Below are 10,836 nucleotides of genomic sequence, written 5' to 3' on the forward strand. Positions count from 1 at the left end.
TAACGTAAAATAATATTATTCTACCTAAACGTAAAATTAAAATTAAATTAAATTCTATCAAGAAATTAAACCAATACATGTAAAAATATTAAAGAATCGTTTTATTAATAAAATATTTCAATATATCTACTCTTGTGTTCTAAATTACAATAAAAGAATTAATATTCTTATTTTTTTCAGTTAACATTCTTAATTTATCTCTCTTTAATAGTATTTTAAATATTTCTATTATCCGAAAACTTTTTCCTTGATCATTTCAAAATACTGCATTTTTATTTTTATTATGTACTTTATTTTATTTTATTGCTTATCTCATTGAATCTACCATTTTTTAAATTTTATTTTTAAATCAAATCTGAATTGATTTTTTAAAATATATTTTCCATATAATTAAAAAGAAAATTTTATAATTTTTATTTTATTGTGTAATAATTAATCTATTTTTTTCTATTCTAAAAAATAGTTTTTTCAGCTTCTTTTTTTCAAAAAAAAAAAATAGTATTATTAGTTAAAATCATAGTAACACTTATACTAAAAAGAAATAACAATAGTAGAAAATTTGAGAATACTTGTTATAAATATGTATTAATTAAATATTTCTCAATCAGTATATTAAAATTGTAACATCCCGTAATATAATACTACTAAAATAAACACTACATGGATAATGATATAACAGGAAATACAAATTTACTATAAACAAAATTCTTCACCTGAAGAATAAAAATTCAACCTAAATTGCAGGCTTCACTCCCATCCTCTCACTGCAACAACTGAAAGATTGCATCATTAAGCTCACATCATTTTGGTGATAATTGCAAAAGAGAAAACAACATACAAAGACATACCACAAAAAAACAAGGGTAAGCTAGTGTAATTTAATATTCATGTGAAAATATATTTCAAACAAACAACTAATAGACTCATGAAACATGTGTGAAACATATAAGCATATATGACCAATCACTTTGACTTGACTGTCCGAACTAGTATGAATACGTAATTTGAGGCCGTTCATACACCGGGGGTGTAGGACCTCCTGACATTCTCACAAAATGTCTTACCCATCTCTAAGTTTTAAAATTTATGGTTATTTTAGGATAAATATAAGTTAATTTTATCCTTTGTAAATATTTTATCATATATTATTAAATGAAAACTTCTGTATATAGTTTTATACTATATTTTTGGAATGTGACAAAAACCATCTTCAGTTAAACGGAAGATGATAGTTTTTTCAATTTTTTTATAAGTATGTTTTTATTTTTTAAAGTTTGATATAAAATTAAAATTTATCCATATTTTAAATTTTGATATAATTTATTTTTAAACTTAAAAAAGGGATAAATATTTTTTTAATCTAATGGTGTTAAATTTTATTAACTTGTCAAACACTTTTTTAAATATCGATTGAATTATTTATTTCGATTTTGACAAGTTTAAATTTAAAAATATTAAATTTAAAAAATATATTTATTAATTTTTAAAATTTGGTACCAAAATATATTAAAAGACAAGTTTAAAATAAAAGTATATTTAATGAATTTGTTTTTTCCAAAGAAAGTAAGTTTTTTATATTTTTAGAATATTTTTTGGGATTTTTTTATTTTACCGAGGATATAGTAATGAAGATAGAAGAATAGTAAAGAAAGAAGAATCAGAAATTGAGGAGTGAAGAGAGAAGTTGGGATTTGTAGTTATGAGTTGAATAGTATTGAAAAAGAGGTGTGAAAGGATGAGAGGTTAGATAGTAGTTGGGTTAATAGGGCCGTACTAGGTTGTAGTGTGTAACAAACAATGTATGCAATATCGTACACTGCTTTTAATGGACCCCTCTGTTGTCTATATATACAAAAGAAAAGAGAAGTTTGGTTATGCTATGCTGCCATAGCCTTCCATCCATTCCTCTTCTTCAAACTTCTTTTGCAATTTGTTCTAAGGGCATTACACCATGTGTATCTGTCAGTCACCCACACAATTTTATGTTATAAGTAAATTAAAGTTTATCAAACGAACAATTTAATAATAAAAACTAATCTAATACTAAAATCATAGCAGAATTTCAAAGTTGGAATGTATGTTTTTTATTCCAGCTTCGTACAAATATCAGCCATTGAAATGACAATGAGACATGAAGAGGGTTCATAAAGTAGTTTCGGAAATCAAACAACAATTTCATTTTTCATAATGTATATGAGAGTGAGATTGACTAAGTTGGAGGATAATATTATTTGTGTTAGGAAATTAAACTTTTGGTAAGAATTTAGAAGATGTTAATTTCACTTTTAATATTTTAAAGTGTTTAGAGCAATTTAATTCACTGTACAGTAGTTATGAGGTAATTTCTAATTTTATTTGTCTAAAAAAACTTGTTTTATAAAAAAATTGAAATTAACTAATATATATTACGAAAATAAAATTTTAATATTAAAAAAAGATGATGAACTAGTTTAAAATATAAAAAACATGAAATTAATAATCAATTTCTTAATATGTCGAAATTTTTTTTTTCTTAGTATATAGAATTCAAAGAATGATTTGTTTAAATAATGTTTTTTTCATAAAAGATTACAAAATTTCTATAAAAACAATTACCTATAAAATTTCTCCAACCAAAAACATCCTAAAGATTAAAATACATTTTTGTTAACTATTTTCTTCTTTTGAGAATAACTAAATCTTGTATTCCCCACACCAATCACACAGTACAAAAGTTGTACTTTGAGAAAAAGAAATTAAAAAGAAAAATAATGATGAGCTTTTATCAATGGAACAGTGGTTGAAGATTGACTTTTGCAGTATTATTTATAAATGGAATTCATCTTGGAAACCCTTCTCCTGTTTTGAGCAATGTTAGGTAAATAGGTATGAAAGGACATATACAGAGTTCATAGGTTAAGTCACCATGCCACGACACAACACACCCATGCCATGGCGCTGCCACATTAATTGATTGCCACCATTCTTCTAAGTCACTATGTAACCAACAGCCTTTCTTGTTCGTTTCTCTTTATCACACCAAACACTGTAAAACTATTCCATTACACGTCATTTTAGTTCAAAAATCAAGTTCACTTCCAATCGGTTTCAAAAGAACTTTTTCCTTCTTCTTTGATTTGCTACAACACCACCAACATATTCTACAAGAAACAAACGTTTTTGAAGTTCGATAGAATTCAAATTATATTTTGAAATATATTGTAATTAAATTAATCATGTAGTTATATTGTTTATAATTATATTTTAAATTTAGATTATACTTATATATATATATATATATATATATATATATATATATATATATATATTCATTTATTTATCTCCAATATATAATAAGACATTCAAATATTTTTTTTCTTATATGATATCAGTGAGTTTTTTTCTTATTCATATTTTATCTTTTTATGTTTGACATTGTCTATTTTTTCTTTTTTTTGTCCTGTCTTATAGTCCAAAACTCTCTCTTACGTTGTCGTCACTTCTAATCCCTATTAAGTCTTCCACCCATCGTTAACTTGTTTTCGCATCCTCACTCCTCTTCTTCAACTTGCACACTGTCTTTCCTCTTGCCACCCTTCCTTTCCTGCTTGCATGTCATCCCCTGTCCTAGCAACCGTTCACCACCACATACCAACTTAGTCATCGTCTTTTTCTTCTGTCATATACATGTGTCCCATTAATGTTATGTATTCAACCAACTCTGATCGAGATCTTCACAGATATCTTTTTCTGTTGTTACCGAACGGTGAACAATAGTACCTTATCGAACGACTGTAGAGAGTTGGAGACTACCGAGCGGCTGCGGGCAGTGTGGCCACCGAACGGCGGTAGGCAGTGAGACTACCGATCGACTTTATTCTACCGAACGGTGGATTCTCATAAACCGTTCGTTTGAAGTGTTATAAAATTGTTTTGTTTATTTTGCTTTCTTTTTTCTCTTCCCCTTTTGTATATATTCTTTGCTTCTGCTGTATCCTAACTCACTTTCAATAATATTCATTCATAGCTTTGTTTTTCTCTGGTGTTCTTATTCTCTCTTTTCTCTTATTCTCTCTTTGTATAAATCAGAGAAAGTACTATCTTGAAATGATTTATGAAGCTAGTATGTTAGGATGTAAACTTGCTCCCACACTTGTCGATCCTTCCGTTAAACTTCATGCTGATGAAGGAATCCTTCTCACATATCTTTCTTCTTACCGGCGCCTTATTGGACGATTACTCTATCTCACTCATATGCGGCCTGACATTGCCTTTGTCGTCCAGCAACTTAGCCAGTTTGTTTCTACTCCTCGTCAACCTCATATGCAACAATCCATAAGGATAATTAGATATTTAAAGAATGCTCCTGGTTCTGGTGTATTATATGTTGTTGATAATTCCTTCCGCATTCATGCATACTCTGATTCTGATTGGGCCATTTGTGCTAACACCACTAGTACAAAAATCATATTTTATGACCTACAAAAACGAATTATGACGTACATAGTTTTGTACGTTATAATAGGTCTACATATTTTATGACGTAGCAAAAATTTACTTTATCTGAACATATTATGACACTATTTCTAAAAGAAATAACTCTAATGAATGTGAACATAGATAATTTTACTCAATATCAATTCGAAACAATTTTCTCCAATTATAAGGTACAAAACTATGTACGTCATAGTTCGTTTTTGTATATGAATCTTATGCAGATTCGTCAGGACACATGACTACTTAAAATCTACCAATCACTTTTATAGTTCTTTGTCTCTGTGCACCATACCAATTTTTTTTACCTTCTGCTATCCAAGAATATTTAATATTCTCTACATTTTAACCTGAGTAAAAAGGTCAAAATAATAATTTAAAGAAAGTTACTTTACTTAGGAGAGTGCTTTGGTGTTTGTAGTTGTATTCTGACAACTGAGTTTCTTGAGTGATCTTTGTCTTAATAACCTATAATTTTTTAAGGTTAGTTTGAGATTTTTGTTTAATGACTATTTTCTTTAATGTAGGGAGTTGTTGGTCATTCTCAACAATTGGTGTTGTGCAAGGAATTAATAAGATAGTGACTGGCGAACTGATTTCATTATCAGAACAAGAATTGGTGGGTTGTGATACAGGATATAACATGGGATGCAATGGAGGACTTATGGACTATACATTTGAGTTCATCATCAGCAATGGAGGCATCGATTCTGAGGAGGATTACCCTTACCGTGCTGTTGATGGTACATGTGACCAGTATAGGGTTAGTAACTTGGACCTGATCTTTTAAGAAAATAATTGCTTCTAAAACATAGTTATCAATCAAATTCTTATGTTCCTTTGTTTTGTTTGTTTATTTTGCTAATGTGCGGAAAAATGCCAAAGTTGTTTCTATTGATTCTTATGAAGATGTTAATTCCTATGATGAGTTAGCATTGAAAAAGGCCGTTGCAAATCAGCCCGTGAGCGTTGCTATTGAAGGAAGAGGAAAGGAATTTCAACTTTATTCATCTGTAAGTTTCCAATCTAATTTTATTCATGACCTGGGGAAAGAAGGTGTGCCTATTGCATAGAAAGAAGTAGAATGGGAAGATCCAAAGTCCAAAGTTTTGAGTCTAAGTGAAAAACATGTGGTTTATTTTTTGCTTTTGATTAGAACATAAAAACTTCCCCTCTTTCCCTATTCAATTTTAAACTTTAAACAAAATTGGTTTTGCAATGTTGACATAATTTTTTAATCAGTATATTTCATATTTGTCCGGGTGTCTTCTCTAGAAGATGTGGAACAACACTAGATCATGGTGTTGTGGCTGTTGAGTATGGTACAGAAAACGGTCATAATTATTGGATTGTGAGGAATTCATGGGGTGCTGATTGGGGAGAGGAAGGATACATCAGAATGGAAAGAAATTTGGGTAACAACAGATCAGGAAAGTGTGGAATTGCGATCGAGCCATCTTATCCCATTAAGAGTACTTGTACAAAAATCTTATTTTATGACGTACAAAAACGAACTATGACGTACATAAAATATGATTTTTGTACTAGTGCACTAGAAGATCCATCTCTGGTTTTTGTGTTTTTCTGGGAACTGCTCTTACTTCTTGGAAGTCAAAGAAAGAAACCATTGTTTCTAAATCTTCTTCTGAAGCCAAATATAGGTCCTTAGCCTCTCTAACTTGTGAATTAATGGCTGCAATATCTTTTAACAGATTTGCACAAACCGTGCCAAACTCCTTACTCAGTCTATTGTGACAACAATTATGCCATCCACATTGCCAAGAATCCCACTTTTCATGAAAGAACAAAGCATATAGATATAGACTGCCATGTTATCAGACAAAAGCTTCAAGGCGGTCTTATCAAGCTTCTTCACGTATCTTCTACCAATCAACTTGCAGATGTTTTCACCAAGTCTTTTTACTCTTCTCCCTTTAATACTATTACTCCCAAGCTAAACATGCATAATATCTATGTTCAGCTTGAGGGAGGGTGATAGATATCTTAACAGATACCTTCTTCTGTTGTTACTGAGCAGTGAACGACAGTACCTTACTAAACAACTGCAGAGAGCTGGAGACTATCGAATGACTGTAGGAAGTGTGGCTACCGAGCGGCTGCAAGTAGTGAGGCTATCAATCAGCTTTATTCTACCGAACGATGGATTCTCAAAAATCGTTGAGTTGAAGCGCTATAAAATTGTTTTGTTTATTCTGCTTTCTTTTTCCTCTTCCCTTTTGTATATATTCTTTGTTTCCGTTGTATCCAAACTCACTTTAATAATATTCATTCATAGCTTTATTTTACTATGGTGTTCTTATTCTCTCTTTTCTCATAACACTTACAAACTCCTATCTATAAGTTTCAATATTTGTAAAAAAAAAATCACGACACTTATAAAACAATATGGTAATTAAAACATTTCTTCATTAATAATCTTATGATTAAAATTTATGAATTGTAACAGTTACTTAATTCTCAACTGTTCTCAAAATTAAATTCTTTAAATTTGTTTTCTTCATATAATAACCACAATGTCTTATATGGTTGTCAAACCATTTTTTCATAAATACAAATAATTTAGAGGTTGATAGTATTTTTTTTAAGAAAACTATCAAGTTGATTTGATGCAATTACTTCACGTTTCTTTTTTTCGTCAACTTGCTAATTTCATCATCAAAACTGTTTCACCTATATTGTTTGATTTTATTCAATTCAAGTTAGAGTTAATAAACATATATTATGCCTTTAACTTACCGATGTTAACAGAAGAACGTCTCTTTTTGGTCCACATAACATAACATAAGAACAAACCATTTCTAATAAGTTAAGTTGTAAATGGGTATTATCTTTTGAATATAATAAGTTGTAATAGTGAGTTATATATGGGTACCAATCACAAGAGCTATGATTAAGTGGGTTCGTGAAGAGTAGATTTTTTAATGAAAATAAAAGGTATAACATCCTATTTACATGGATCATCTCTTATTGGATTTATATTGTAATTGGGCCAAATGGAAGCCCATTAATTCATGACCAAGAGAAGCATGGATAGGCAAGGAAACATGGGTTGAGTAGTGCATGAAAAGTACCTAAAAAGAAAAGTACAAAGAAGCTAATCTCACTTAGAAGAGTTTAAGAAAAACTTCATTTGTGCTTCATTTGTATAAATATTTCTTAACTCTTATCTTTTTAGATTGCTTTAATATCAATATGTAATTGTTGAAAGAAAATTTTGCAAAAACAAATTGATTTAAGTATTCTTTGGTCCCATGAAATATAATCACTCATGAATAAACATCACATTGTTTGAACACACAGTCAACTAGCTAAGAATTTGAAGTGTATTAAGCATTTAATTACGGTATTAGCAGATTACACCATAAGCTAGATTTAAAATGTCTCAAAGTTTAATTTAAAATGTTATAGAACTTACAACTTGCATCCGGGTTACATTTTGTTTTACTTTTGTACACTTCATGGCTTTAAATAACCTTCAAATATAGTTGAGATGTTACTTTTGACATTACTTTTGAATTATTTTGACATTTCATAGGTATTCTATTCAATTTAATAACATTTATCCCTCTTAAACTAATTTAAATGTCCAAGTGTATTTTCTATATACACTTCCACTCCTTTATTAAGACACATTAAAATAATAAAAAATTATCATTCATGGAAGGTTGAAGTAATCTAGAATATATATAATGAAGAATTTCAATTCATCTGCATGTAAGGAGAAGCTTTGTAGTGTTAAATTAAAAAAATTAGGATTAAAAAATGTAATTTTTAATTTTATTATTTTTCTGTTATTTAGTTTTTATATTTTTTATCATTATTTTAATGATTTTATTTAATTAATAAAATACTTTCGAGAAAAATATTTTCTTGAGATTAATTTAACCAGAAGTATAAGATAATCCTCTTCTCCAGGTTTTGCTGTTAAAATCCATGAAAACAAGAAGAAAAAGTTAACAAAAGGAATTAGTAAAATTGAAGATTTAAAAAAAAAAAATCAAATTTATACCAGAAACACATAGGATTCTCATAAAGGAAAACCCGTATGGGAAAGTATAACTTTTATCAGCTTGGAGAAAATGAAGTTTGAAAGCACAAGGATATGCGCTTCTTGCCTTCCAAATAACATCGTAGGTACTTAGTTAATTGCAGTACGTAGCGACAGACAAAGTCAAATTTGTTCATAACTATTTGAACCAAATGAAAAGAAATGCATAATGCAAGGAAACAACTCATCAACTTGTGGAGTTTGAAATGAACCATATCCAAAACATTAACACTGATCTACGATGAACCATTTTGTTGCCATTTTTAATGATTTTCTATTTCAGGCTTCAACTCCAATGAGATTCTCTCTGCTCGGAGTTCATTGATGTTCTGCTCCAAATCCTCTATCCTAATGCCCATTGATATGTAGTAAGAAATTAGTAAAATTGTAGATCATACGATATTCTTTATTCTTTGAAATGATGGAGTTTGACATCGTCAGCCACCTGCTTTGCTGCAAATTAAGGCATACATACACATGAAGCGGAAATTTTCACAATCAAACCCAACAACTTTCCATATACTGAAGGAGAGTTTATACCTTCAAGGTGCAACAATTCAATTAAGAAACATACAACAATTGATTCTTTGAGAGAGATTGGCTGCATTCATTAATGTATGTTTTGGATCAAGAAAAAACTTGACATAATATAAAAGACTCTATTCTTTTTTCCCTATACATAAAGTAGTTTTAGCACATATTAAGAATATGGCATGACCACAGAGCATGGCTCCTCACTAATTTTAAATGCAGACTTTTCACTATGATGAATCATCTTAAAATTATATCCTATTAGAATTTAAGCCTACACAAAATCACGAAATCTATAGCTAGCCCAATTTTATTTGTCCATCCACGATGGAGTAGAAAAAAAGTTGTAAGGTACTCACCAATGTTGTCATACCAACAGTGTTCTGTTTAGTGTCTTCTGCATTATGTCCACTTTGCTAGAAGCAAAAACGGCGAGATAAAAATGGCTATATATATATATATATATATATATATATATATATATATATATATTCCATATTTAATCTGTATATTGTCATACCAAAGCTTAAACACAACAATATCCAACTTTCTGCTAAATGATTTGATCAACTTCATGGCCACCAATATAACATCCATGTCTCAAGCACTGTTTAATGAATAATTTGCATCCTAGGAAAGAGTTTGTTAGTTAGTCATGCCCATCTCTCAGAAATCCAACGCCAAGCAACAACCAAGCACAACTCCTCAGACTAAACATATTCATAATCAGGGCATTCTCTGCACTACAAAAGAAAGCCACATCCTTCTTAGCACATGATAAATCACAACAACCATCTTGGCGAGTTTAACATCTAAAGCCCTAATATAAGAAATTTGTGTTGTCATGTGCATATTTGGAGGTCAAAAGATAACTTTTCTGATTCATTTGACATGTAAAATTAACATTTCCTCATGCAACATCCTGAAGATAACACCAATCAAAAGAGTTAGCAAAATAAATAGAGCATAATCCATAAATTGCACCTACTGCTAAAGATTTGTGATCATAAAGAAACTTTACAAAATTTGCAATTTAATAAACGTGGTCACTGAGAGGGTCAAGGCCATGTTCATAGATTTTGGAATTTAGACAAGCAGCCAATAATATGTATGAAAAGGTTAGAATAAATACTTACTTTCATCAGGAAACTTCCCATAGTTATGGTTCAAAGCTTAAACAAAAGCAGTTTTATGGTCTTGCATCACTTCAAGGAACCAGAAACAACTTTATTCATTGAACTTAATAATCAATGAAATAACATAAATTAGCCGACATTGATCAAATAATGCATATATGTAATTTGGGGCTAAGCCAAACAATAACAACTGGAGCTAAGCCAGCCAATCATATATGCACTAACAATCTAAAACTAATAAAAATGTTGTTATCTCTTAGAATATTTACCTTAAAAATAATTTCCACAAACACACCCCACTCCAGAAAACTAAACCAAAAACACAAAAAGTTAGCAACTTCAAACCCAAAAAATCACAAAAAAATAACAAACGAACTTCACGGTAAAACCAAAAATACGAATGGGGAGAGAATGAGGGAAACCTAACAGAGGAAGACGTCTTCAAGGCATTCGAAGAGATTTCAATTTCAAAATACTTTCAAAAGTAGAGACACGTCAGTATGACGAGTAATAGGAAAAGTCCACGTAACCTTCAAAACGTAAGAGTCATTTCTAGTATTTTAGAAGTGGTAAATGACTGAAAAACAAATAAAATCGACAGGTGTTAAAAAATTAAATAGGGGTAGT

General features: G+C 29.8%; 1 long non-coding RNA gene across 4 annotated transcripts; it reads right to left on the minus strand.

Moving 5' to 3' along the window:
- Positions 1-8,662: 8,662 nt before the first annotated feature.
- Positions 8,663-10,836, minus strand: LOC111242378. Of its 4 annotated transcripts, none has more exons than XR_002669344.1 (3): positions 10,632-10,836; positions 9,433-10,518; positions 8,663-8,995 (listed from the first exon to the last, which is right to left on the minus strand). It is a non-coding gene; the product is annotated as an uncharacterized LOC111242378 (long non-coding RNA). The 4 variants fall into 4 exon arrangements; XR_002669346.1 differs by lacking the exon at positions 10,632-10,836 and having other exon boundaries at positions 9,433-9,995; positions 10,210-10,625; XR_002669345.1 differs by lacking the exon at positions 10,632-10,836 and adding an exon at positions 9,083-9,143 and having other exon boundaries at positions 9,433-10,625.

Source organism: Vigna radiata, chromosome 8 (genome assembly GCF_000741045.1).
Source record: "Vigna radiata var. radiata cultivar VC1973A chromosome 8, Vradiata_ver6, whole genome shotgun sequence".
Lineage (NCBI taxonomy): Eukaryota > Viridiplantae > Streptophyta > Magnoliopsida > Fabales > Fabaceae > Vigna > Vigna radiata.